At 43.1% G+C, this 13,141-nt stretch overlaps 1 pseudogene; it reads left to right on the top strand.

Annotated features, from left to right (window-relative positions):
- Positions 1-12,288: 12,288 nt before the first annotated feature.
- On the top strand, positions 12,289-12,495 carry LOC142257295 (U2 spliceosomal RNA; annotated as a pseudogene).
- Positions 12,496-13,141: the final 646 nt, after the last annotated feature.

Raw genomic sequence — 13,141 nt, 5'->3', positions numbered from 1 at the left:
CGCCTCCCGTTGCCTGGGAACCGTCCAGGCACAAGAGGGCTATGTGTCACCAGAAGGCGCACACACTTCCTCAAGGCCGGCAGACGTGCAATCCCAGGCACCTTCCAGTACCGACCAAGGTAGCGTCCTCCGAAACTACACTTGATCTTAGCCAAAAGGCCGAGAAGCTATAACCCGAATTGGTTACGGCCTTGAGTGGCACCCTGGCCTATACCGGACACATCTTAGGGAGAGGGAGACAAACCCACGCCTACAGAAGACATTTTGTCACCCAAGCCAACCCTTGAAAAGGCTGTTTTGCAGAGCAAAAACAAGAAGAATGGTGCTTTTTGCAGCCGCCGCCCACTGCAATGAATCTGAATAACTCCTCCTTTTGGACACAAGCACCTCCCCTCCCCCTTGCAGTCTTTCCAATTCATGATACAAAAAGACGGACGGACAGGACAGGACAGGACAGGCTGCCTGACTTTCCGTCACTGCCACCCTTTGCCATCCTTGCCCGTAGAAAGCCCTTTCATCATCCCCAAACCCTAATCTTTTCCCTTCCCTTCCCAGATGCGTCTCACTCCCTTTCATTAGGAAGTGAGCGCAGCCTTTTCTCCGTTCTGCACATGCGCGACGTTAAACACAAATGCGCAGGCGTGCGTTCCATTACCCTCACTGCATTCCACTCCCATACAGGAAGTGGGCGCAGCTATTACTACGGTCGCACATAAAAGAACCCACGGCCACCACTGCACATAGCTGACTCCACCACAGGACACCCACTTCTACACCAACGCAGGTAAGACAGGATCGGCACCTCTATGCTCCCGTTACAATCAGGCTCAGTCACCATGTGATAACGCTCTCAACTCTTTAGTTGCAGGCTCCCCTTGCTTCACCTCCACTGGCTGTGCTGCCATTTCCTCTCCCACCTGGAAGGTATACTTTATTCCACTATTTTCCTGTTTCTCTCTTCCCCCTTTTCCCATAACCTACTTTTATCTGCATTTGTGGGGTATCTATATGCTATTTACATCATAGTTTTATTCATTAATATGGAAGGGAAGAGTGCCCATGAGAGTGTTGAACTGCGGAGAGCAAGAGATTAAGCTGCTCCGATTTGCCACCATTGATAAGCTGTTCTCAGTAGATACACATGCTATCCAAACAGCAGCATCCACCGTTGCTTCAGCCCACCCATTCAGTGACAGCTCACCAAGTCAGCCAGAGGAGTGGTGTAAGGAATTACACGTAGGCACTGACTCCACACCTTCACATCACAAGAAGGGGGTCTACAGGCTAGTGCAAGAATACGAGCAAGTCTTCAGCAAACATCCGCTAGACTTTTGAAGAATAAAAGGGGTCAAACACTACATCCCCACAAGTGCACACCCACCCATCAAAGAGAGATATAAGCCAAAACTACCTGCACATTACCAGTGTACCAAGGACATGTTGAGCAACATGAAGGAGGCTGGGGTTATCCGTGACAGTTGTAGCCTCTGGGCAGCTCCGTTGGTCCTGTTAAAGAAGAAGGACAGCACCACTCCCCTGTATTGAGGAATAGCTAGCTGCATTGAGAACTGCAAATTATTTTTCTACCCTTGATCTCACTAGTCGCTATTGGCAAGTGTCCGTTGCTGAGGCAGACCGGGAGAAGACCGCCTTTGCCACCCCGATGGGTCTCTGCGAGTTCAAAAGCATGCCCTTCGAGCTGTGCAATTTGCCAGGAACCTTCCAGAGGCTGATGGAATGCTGCTTGGGACACCGAAACTTTGAAACGGTACTGCTATACCTTTATGATGTTATTGTTTATTCTAAAGCAAACAAGATTTTAGGGTGTATAAAAAGGGAGATTAGATCCGGTGATCCCAACGTATTGTTACCCCTCTATAAATCACTTGTAAGGCCACATCTGGAATATGGGGTAAAGTCCTGAGCAGGTTGATAACCATTGGTTTGAGCATGGTAGGGTGTAGTGCGCATCTTCCTGCATCGGTAAAAGCTGCAGAAGTCCTTGAAGATTTCCGCTTCAAAGGCTGTGCCTTGATCTGTGAGGACTCTCTCTGAGTAGCCATGAGGTCTGCATAAGTGTGCTTGGAAGACCTTCGCTGCAGTATGGGCCATTAGATCTTTGACTTGTACCACAACCATAAATCTCGAGTAGTTGTCTACCATCGTAAGTGCATACGTGAGCTCGCCTCGATATTCTGCAACAAAACTCCCTTTTTCGATTTCAGTTTCAGCAAACACTCCTCTTCCTGTAGAAAATATTTATCATTACCTAAGACAGTCATTCTAATGCATGACAATATTAAGGCAATTTAGTTAAAACTTGTTTTAACTCACCTTTAAGGGGATTGATGTATTTCATGGTCAATCCAGGTTTGTCAGTGATGGCACTGACATAATGTATGGCGTCTTTTTCGGGCGTTATCCTTTGCCTTTTCATTGTGAAAATCCAGTTGCCTATATCAAAGCAAATTCTACTACTTGTAAAGTATGCAGAAAATGAAATGTAGAACATATAACATCAACTGCTTAGGAACGCATCATAGGTTAGTACTTAAAAGGATATTGTCATGTTCTAGTCATAATGCAAGCTGGACATTTTTCATGTTACCCTGTAATCGCCGGCCTGTTCTAATGCTGACAAGCCAAGATATAGGCTCAGCTGCTAAGGCTTCCCTCTGCCTTCTGAATGAAACTTGAATATGTCTGGGTCACTGTGTATATAGCAGGTGCTCAGAAAAAATAAGAGTCAATTCAATAGAAATAGCTCTGGCACACTATAGTGATCAATAACGTAAGAAAAGAACTCTTGGAATGCTGAAAATTCTTTATTTGTGCAAAAGGATAATTCATCCAACGTTTCGATCTTGTTTTTAGGTCTTTATCAAGGATAAAGTTATCTAAGATCATAAAGGGTTACAAAACCATATAAACACGTAATTAGTACATAGTACAACATAACAGTACAATATATTGCTACTTGAGAGTACAATGGGTCAAATGACCATGATGCACATACAAAAAATTTTTCCAAAGCCATAGTGAAAACATTTGTACTGAGGAAAGAAAATTTCCACATGACCTATCTGGAGAAACATTCTGGATCAAACAACCAAAAATAGTCAAGCAGGTAAATACACACCTATATGGATAACAGGATGATATGTGTTCAATTGTATAGCGTCATTGCCATTAAGGTACAAATGGAAAACTTGCAATCCTATATAGTGAAGGAAATGAACACATATCATATCAAAGAACACAGGAACATGGGTGTGAGAAAAACCTCAATGTTTATACTTTGTTCTTTATAATGGTGTGAACATGTATATGTCTCAGTACCTTATGCACTTGAGAATTCTAGTGAGTAGATCATGAAAGCCTATTTCAGAACTGGAATCGGTAAATAATTGTAGGTGGAATCTAAATGAAAAGATGGTACAAGTGTTATCATGACACGTGGGCTATAACACAATGGACCGTGTGACAAAGAAGAAAGGAGAGAAAGAAGAGGAAGAAAATGCAACTACCTGTAACATTACGTGATAGTCACTGGTAAGTATCACTTGACAATTCAAGTGAAAAAGGATTCCTTTATTAAAGGGTTCTCAGTCGCCTCAGGATCATGAAATACTAGGGTAAATGATATGAGAATGGGTAAGAAGCACCACTAAAGGAAATATGAGATGCAGGACATATATCTATAAACCCCTGAACTACATGATAGAAATAAAAAGAAGAAAAAAGAAAAAAAAGAAGAAAGAAGAAGAACACATAGAATGCGGAAAGAGAATGGGTACAACTACCTGAGTTACTGCAGGGAGGCCCCTGGTTGGTATTGTGAGGGTTAGTGGAATTCCTTCACTGAAGGGTTCTCAGTTGCCTCAGGTTCGTGAAAAATGCTATAGACAAATAATGCCCGGAGAAAAGGGATTCATATACAGCGAATAATGGTAATACAAGGTACATGTGTCACATGTAATAGTATATATATATATATTGTACTAAGCTCTACACCAGAAATAGAAAGTAGTCCCTCTGCCTTCTGTCTAGGTGCCCTGAGTTATGTCCTGTAAACTGTCACAGGGACCCAGACACACATGTGTAGTAGGGGAATATCCCTGCTGAGATGCCAGTGCTAGAGCACTCGTTTGCTGTGGAGTTGAACGCTATGTGAGCAGTTCTTACCTTCAATGAGCAGAAGTCTCTTTTTTCAGATTTCAATATCTCTGTGGGTATCTGGCAGAAATATGGAATACTCTTTACTGCTAAGACCCTGTACACCACTCCCACTAAAGGGGGCTTTACACGCTGCGACATCGCTAATGCGGAGTCGTTGGGGTCACGGAATTTGTGACGCACATCCGGCCGCATTAGCGATGTTGCTGCGTGTGACACCGATGAGCGATTTTGCATCGCTGCAAAAACGTGCAAAATCGCTCATCGGTGACATGGGTCTCCATTCTCGATTATCGTTACTGCAGCAGTAACGATGTAGTTCGTCGCTCCTGCGGCAGCACACATCGCTCCGTGTGACACCGCAGAAACGAGGAACCTCTCCTTACCTGCCTCCCAGCCGCTATGAGGAAGGAAGGAGGTGGGCGGGATGTTCCGGCCACTCATCTCCGCCCCTCCGCTGCTATTGGGCGGTCGCTCAGTGACGTCGCTGTGACGCCGCACGGACCGCCCCCTTAGAAAGGAGGCGGTTCGCCGGTCACAGCGACGTCGCCGGGCAGGTAAGTATGTGTGACGGGTCTGGTCGGTGTTGTGCAGCATGGGCAGCGATTTGCCCGTGTCGCGCAACAGATGGGGGCGGGTATCCACACTAGCGATATCGGGACCGATATCGCAGTGTGTAAAGTAGCCTTTAATAAACTGTGTAAAGGATTTTAAGTAAAAATCCACAATAAACCAGCGCTAGATGGGTTTTTATAATTTTATTAATAGACCACAAATAAAAATTTTTTTGCTATCCTTGTTTCAAGACAGAGTATTTGATAATATACAATACACTGATTATTACTAAAACCAAGGACCACATAAAACAAGGACCACATAAAATAAAAAATGAAAGTAATGAGAATAAAATTCTTTTGTATAACCAATTAACTTCGAGGTGATACAATATTCACATTGATTTAGTTTTACCAGTCTAATGTAATGCCCCGGCCGGTGGCATATATTTTGTTTGGTTAATAATTTAGACTTATACAATGAAAGATGTACTATACCACCCCTGGCTAACTTACAAGTTTTAAGTTGTACAATATGAGTTTGCGACGTTATATTCGCCCCCAGGGCCTGGGGGAATAAACCTCACAACAACTTGACCGCAAAAAACACCCCGGATTTCTCCGTTGATTAGGCTGGAACCGCTATGTACAGGATTGACCTGTTAGACTTCCAGAGCGGACGTTTTGAGGCCAGTGGCCGCGACTAGTGCTGGCTCTGGGGGAGATGTATGGTTACCGACATCCCTCTTTACAGAGCCTTTATAACACTTCACAAGGCCACAAACCAGCCGGTCCCGTATTCTCCCAAATGTACTTTCGAAATCAAGCAGTACGAAGCCACTGAAAGCACCAAGATGTTGGCTGCGGACAACAATAAGATCAGCGGTAACTACTCAGCCTCTCCAGCGGGCAGTCCAGACCGTATCCAGTGTCAGCTGACTGATTCCACACAGGAGGAAGTTGCTTGGCAGGTTAGCACCACACAAGGCTCCGATCCGCTTCCAAACGAGCAATGCAGAACCGCTGGAGGTACCAATGTATCCTGGTTGCAGACAAAGGAAATGTCAGCGGTAACCTCTCAACCTCTCCAGCAGGCAATCCGTACCGTGTCCAGTGGAAGCCGGTTGATTCCACACGAGGGAGAGATTACTTGGCAGGTTATCACCGCACAGGTGAGGTAGGCAAAAACAGAGTCCTGATCCGACGCGCGTTTCGGGGGCGTGTAACGGCCCCCTTCCTCAAGGATAACTCAGCTGTTGCCTAGAGCACTATTTATGCATATATTTAATTGGTTATAATTTGCATAAAATTAAACAATGTTTAAATTCAACCAACATTCAATGACCACTACATATATCAATTTGTGAAAGACCGTTCATAATAGCCATATAATATAATTATGTGCAAAGGTTTTTCTAAAAGTTTTTCTAAAAAGACCTATATATAGCCTTGCTTGTATCATCATATACTGGGAAGACAATGTGTATATATGCATATGCTTTTTTTCAACAATAAATTTAACAAAAGGACATCATAAAGGTGTAATATAAATTTGCTATAATATGAAAAGCCCCTTATATCTACATCAACCTTGGGCAAGTGAAGCACCAATTTTAATATATATTATGCATATATACACATATATCTCCATGACAATCGCTTTTTTTTTTTTTTTTTTTTTCCTTCTCTCCGTATTATTATCAGTACCTATTACTCCTCTACCTATAAAAATATAAATTAATTAAAAGCAAACAGTTCTATATCATTATTGAGTCCATATGGTTTCAAGGTGTTCAATTCAAAAATCCATTGGCTTTCTGCTCGTGACATTTTTTTAATGAAATCGCCACCTCTCCAATCCTTAGTTATTTTTTGTACGCCCCATACTTGGGATCCTTTAAAGGGCCCTCCATGTTTTAACACATAATGTCTGGATAGGGGGTGCTTAGTACATTTATTTTTAACACTTCTAATGTGCTCACCCACCCTTTTCCATAGGGGTCTAATAGTTCTCCCAATGTATTTTTTCTGACAGGGACATTGAATGCAATATACTACTCCCTTTGATTGACATGTAATAAATTCTCTAATCATGACTTCTGACTGCCCCTGTAAGAAGGATTTCCGTGAAATATTTTTTGTATTCTTACATACTATACAGCTTTTGCATGGAAAAAAACCTTTCAGGCCAAATAATCCTCCCTTATTAGGTGCTGTAAGATTACGTATGGTGGGTGCCACTAAATTGCCAATATTGTTTGCCTTCCTATATATGAATATAACGTCGCAAACTTATATTGTACAACTTAAAACTTGTAAGTTAGCCAGGGGTGGTATAGTACATCTTTCATTGTATAAGTCTAAATTATTAACCAAACAAAATATATGCCACCGGCCGGGGCATTACATTAGACTGGTAAAACTAAATCAATGTGAATATTGTATCACCTCGAAGTTAATTGGTTATACAAAAGAATTTTATTCTCATTACTTTCATTTTTTATTTTATGTGGTCCTTGTTTTATGTGGTCCTTGGTTTTAGTAATAATCAGTGTATTGTATATTATCAAATACTCTGTCTTGAAACAAGGACAGCAAAAAAATTTTTATTTGTGGTCTATTAATAAAATTATAAAAACCCATCTAGCGCTGGTTTATTGTGGATTTTTACTTAAAATCCTTTACACAGTTTATTAAAGGCTACTTTACACACTGCGATATCGGTCCCGATATCGCTAGTGTGGATACCCGCCCCCATCTGTTGCGCGACACGGGCAAATCGCTGCCCATGCTGCACAACACCGACCAGACCCGTCACACATACTTACCTGCCCGGCGACGTCGCTGTGACCGGCGAACCGCCTCCTTTCTAAGGGGGCGGTCTGTGCGGCATCACAGCGACGTCACTGAGCGACCGCCCAATAGCAGCGGAGGGGCGGAGATGAGTGGCCGGAACATCCCGCCCACCTCCTTCCTTCCTCATAGCGGCTGGGAGGCAGGTAAGGAGAGGTTCCTCGTTTCTGCGGTGTCACACGGAGCGATGTGTGCTGCCGCAGGAGCGACAAACTACATCGTTACTGCTGCAGTAACGATAATCGAGAATGGAGACCCATGTCACCGATGAGCGATTTTGCACGTTTTTGCAGCGATGCAAAATCGCTCATCGGTGTCACACGCAGCAACATCGCTAATGCGGCCGGATGTGCGTCACAAATTCCGTGACCCCAACGACTCCGCATTAGCGATGTCGCAGCGTGTAAAGCCCCCTTTAGTGGGAGTGGTGTACAGGGTCTTAGCAGTAAAGAGTATTCCATATTTCTGCCAGATACCCACAGAGATATTGAAATCTGAAAAAAGAGACTTCTGCTCATTGAAGGTAAGAACTGCTCACATAGCGTTCAACTCCACAGCAAACGAGTGCTCTAGCACTGGCATCTCAGCAGGGATATTCCCCTACTACACATGTGTGTCTGGGTCCCTGTGACAGTTTACAGGACATAACTCAGGGCACCTAGACAGAAGGCAGAGGGACTACTTTCTATTTCTGGTGTAGAGCTTAGTACAATATATATATATATACTATTACATGTGACACATGTACCTTGTATTACCATTATTCGCTGTATATGAACCCCTTTTCTCCGGGCATTATTTGTCTATAGCATTTTTCACGAACCTGAGGCAACTGAGAACCCTTCAGTGAAGGAATTCCACTAACCCTCACAATACCAACCAGGGGCCTCCCTGCAGTAACTCAGGTAGTTGTACCCATTCTCTTTCCGCATTCTATGTGTTCTTCTTCTTTCTTCTTTTTTTTCTTTTTTCTTCTTTTTATTTCTATCATGTAGTTCAGGGGTTTATAGATATATGTCCTGCATCTCATATTTCCTTTAGTGGTGCTTCTTACCCATTCTCATATCATTTACCCTAGTATTTCATGATCCTGAGGCGACTGAGAACCCTTTAATAAAGGAATCCTTTTTCACTTGAATTGTCAAGTGATACTTACCAGTGACTATCACGTAATGTTACAGGTAGTTGCATTTTCTTCCTCTTCTTTCTCTCCTTTCTTCTTTGTCACACGGTCCATTGTGTTATAGCCCACGTGTCATGATAACACTTGTACCATCTTTTCATTTAGATTCCACCTACAATTATTTACCGATTCCAGTTCTGAAATAGGCTTTCATGATCTACTCACTAGAATTCTCAAGTGCATAAGGTACTGAGACATATACATGTTCACACCATTATAAAGAACAAAGTATAAACATTGAGGTTTTTCTCACACCCATGTTCCTGTGTTCTTTGATATGATATGTGTTAATTTCCTTCACTATATAGGATTGCAAGTTTTCCATTTGTACCTTAATGGCAATGACGCTATACAATTGAACACATATCATCCTGTTATCCATATAGGTGTGTATTTACCTGCTTGACTATTTTTGGTTGTTTGATCCAGAATGTTTCTCCAGATAGGTCATGTGGAAATTTTCTTTCCTCAGTACAAATGTTTTCACTATGGCTTTGGAAAAATTTTTTGTATGTGCATCATGGTCATTTGACCCATTGTACTCTCAAGTAGCAATATATTGTACTGTTATGTTGTACTATGTACTAATTACGTGTTTATATGGTTTTGTAACCCTTTATGATCTTAGATAACTTTATCCTTGATAAAGACCTAAAAACAAGATCGAAACGGATGAATTATCCTTTTGCACAAATAAAGAATTTTCAGCATTCCAAGAGTTCTTTTCTTACGTTATTGATCACTATAGTGTGCCAGAGCTATTTCTATTGAATTGACTCTTATTTTTTCTGAGCACCTGCTATATACACAGTGACCCAGACATATTCAAGTTTCATTCAGAAGGCAGAGGGAAGCCTTAGCAGCTGAGCCTATATCTTGGCTTGTGAGCATTAGAACAGGCCGGCGATTACAGGGTAACATGAAAAATGTCCAGCTTGCATTATGACTAGAACATGACAATATCCTTTTAAGTACTAACCTATGATGCGTTCCTAAGCAGTTGATGTTATATGTTCTACATTTCATTTTCTGCATACTTTACAAGTAGTAGAATTTGCTTTGATATAGGCAACTGGATTTTCACAATGAAAAGGCAAAGGATAACGCCCGAAAAAGACGCCATACATTATGTCAGTGCCATCACTGACAAACCTGGATTGACCATGAAATACATCAATCCCCTTAAAGGTGAGTTAAAACAAGTTTTAACTAAATTGCCTTAATATTGTCATGCATTAGAATGACTGTCTTAGGTAATGATAAATATTTTCTACAGGAAGAGGAGTGTTTGCTGAAACTGAAATCGAAAAAGGGAGTTTTGTTGCAGAATATCGAGGCGAGCTCACGTATGCACTTACGATGGTAGACAACTACTCGAGATTTATGGTTGTGGTACAAGTCAAAGATCTAATGGCCCATACTGCAGCGAAGGTCTTCCAAGCACACTTATGCAGACCTCATGGCTACTCAGAGAGAGTCCTCACAGATCAAGGCACAGCCTTTGAAGCGGAAATCTTCAAGGACTTCTGCAGCTTTTACCGATGCAGGAAGATGCGCACTACACCCTACCATGCTCAAACCAATGGTTATCAACCTGCTCAGGACTTTACCCCATATTCCAGATGTGGCCTTACAAGTGATTTATAGAGGGGTAACAATACGTTGGGATCACCGGATCTAATCTCCCTTTTTATACACCCTAAAATCTTGTTTGCTTTAGAATAAACAATAACATCATAAAGGTATAGCAGTACCGTTTCAAAGTTTCGGTGTCCCAAGCAGCATTCCATCAGCCTCTGGAAGGTTCCTGGCAAATTGCACAGCTCGAAGGGCATGCTTTTGAACTCGCAGAGACCCATCGGGGTGGCAAAGGCGGTCTTCTCCCGGTCTGCCTCAGCAACGGACACTTGCCAATAGCGACTAGTGAGATCAAGGGTAGAAAAATAATTTGCAGTTCTCAATGCAGCTAGCTATTCCTCAATACAGGGGAGTGGTGCTGTCCTTCTTCTTTAACAGGACCAACGGAGCTGCCCAGAGGCTACAACTGTCACGGATAACCCCAGCCTCCTTCATGTTGCTCAACATGTCCTTGGTACACTGGTAATGTGCAGGTAGTTTTGGCTTATATCTCTCTTTGATGGGTGGGTGTGCACTTGTGGGGATGTAGTGTTTGACCCCTTTTATTCTTCAAAAGTCTAGCGGATGTTTGCTGAAGACTTGCTCGTATTCTTGCACTAGCCTGTAGACCCCCTTCTTGTGATGTGAAGGTGTGGAGTCAGTGCCTACGTGTAATTCCTTACACCACTCCTCTGGCTGACTTGGTGAGCTGTCACTGAATGGGTGGGCTGAAGCAATGGTGGATGCTGCTGTTTGGATAGCATGTGTATCTACTGAGAACAGCTTATCAATGGTGGCAAATCGGAGCAGCTTAATCTCTTGCTCTCCGCAGTTCAACACTCTCATGGGCACTCTTCCCTTCCATATTAATGAATAAAACTATGATGTAAATAGCATATAGATACCCCACAAATGCAGATAAAAGTAGGTTATGGGAAAAGGGGGAAGAGAGAAACAGGAAAATAGTGGAATAAAGTATACCTTCCAGGTGGGAGAGGAAATGGCAGCACAGCCAGTGGAGGTGAAGCAAGGGGAGCCTGCAACTAAAGAGTTGAGAGCGTTATCACATGGTGACTGAGCCTGATTGTAACGGGAGCATAGAGGTGCCGATCCTGTCTTACCTGCGTTGGTGTAGAAGTGGGTGTCCTGTGGTGGAGTCAGCTATGTGCAGTGGTGGCCGTGGGTTCTTTTATGTGCGACCGTAGTAATAGCTGCGCCCACTTCCTGTATGGGAGTGGAATGCAGTGAGGGTAATGGAACGCACGCCTGCGCATTTGTGTTTAATGTCGCGCATGTGCAGAACGGAGAAAAGGCTGCGCTCACTTCCTAATGAAAGGGAGTGAGACGCATCTGGGAAGGGAAGGGAAAAGATTAGGGTTTGGGGATGATGAAAGGGCTTTCTACGGGCAAGGATGGCAAAGGGTGGCAGTGACGGAAAGTCAGGCAGCCTGTCCTGTCCTGTCCTGTCCGTCCGTCTTTTTGTATCATGAATTGGAAAGACTGCAAGGGGGAGGGGAGGTGCTTGTGTCCAAAAGGAGGAGTTATTCAGATTCATTGCAGTGGGCGGCGGCTGCAAAAAGCACCATTCTTCTTGTTTTTGCTCTGCAAAACAGCCTTTTCAAGGGTTGGCTTGGGTGACAAAATGTCTTCTGTAGGCGTGGGTTTGTCTCCCTCTCCCTAAGATGTGTCCGGTATAGGCCAGGGTGCCACTCAAGGCCGTAACCAATTCGGGTTATAGCTTCTCGGCCTTTTGGCTAAGATCAAGTGTAGTTTCGGAGGACGCTACCTTGGTCGGTACTGGAAGGTGCCTGGGATTGCACGTCTGCCGGCCTTGAGGAAGTGTGTGCGCCTTCTGGTGACACATAGCCCTCTTGTGCCTGGACGGTTCCCAGGCAACGGGAGGCGATCACCTTTGTTATTTTGAAGTCCTACTGATAAACAGAAAAAAAAAAAAATTAAATCTGTTCTTATCAGTTTAATATCTGATACGTCCCCTCTCTGGGGACCATATATTAAATGGATTTTTAGAACAAGGAGATGGAAAAAATCTTGCTCTGTCCACTCCACGCATTGACCTGGTATTGCAGTACCTCCAGGACCGGTGCACCCCTTCTTAACCCAGTTTCCAAAAGCAGAACTCAATTCACCTGATTCAAATGAGCCCCATTAGTGAATTGAAAGAAAGCAAAAACTTTATATGCACCTCAATTTGGCCAATTCACTTTTCACACTTTCACCCTTTTTTTTATCTTTCACACCTTTTACTTGCTTTATTGATGCAAAAAGCTGTGCCAAATAGCAAACTCATCTCCACTCAACTTGACCAACTCTGCTATGTCCCGTGCAGTATCTTATTCTCAGTCTTATCTAGATCATTTGCAATTGAATAGAATAGATCCCTTTTGGCTGCTTATGACTGTGTAAAATATGTAGTTTTACTGGGCTGGGATGAGAGAATCCATTGAAGCATGGTGTAGGGATTGTGGTTCCTGTGTGCTAAGAAGAGAGGCTGGCACCAGCCAGAAAGCCCCATTGCAGCCAATAATCACTTAATAACTTTTTCAACTTGTCATCATATGGGAGGCCTTCCATTCCTTGTAGTAGTCTAGTTGCCCACCTTTGAACTGACTCTAACTTCTGAATGTCCTTTTTAAAATGTGGAGCCCAAAACTGGTTCCCATATTCCAGATGTAGCCTTACAAGTGATTTATAGAGGTGTAACAATACGTTGGGATCACGGGATATAATCTCCCTTTTT

This window comes from Anomaloglossus baeobatrachus, chromosome 11 (genome assembly GCF_048569485.1).
Source record: "Anomaloglossus baeobatrachus isolate aAnoBae1 chromosome 11, aAnoBae1.hap1, whole genome shotgun sequence".
In the NCBI taxonomy this organism is placed as follows: Eukaryota; Metazoa; Chordata; class Amphibia; order Anura; family Aromobatidae; genus Anomaloglossus; species Anomaloglossus baeobatrachus.
This window is presented reverse-complemented; position numbering and strand designations above follow the sequence as displayed.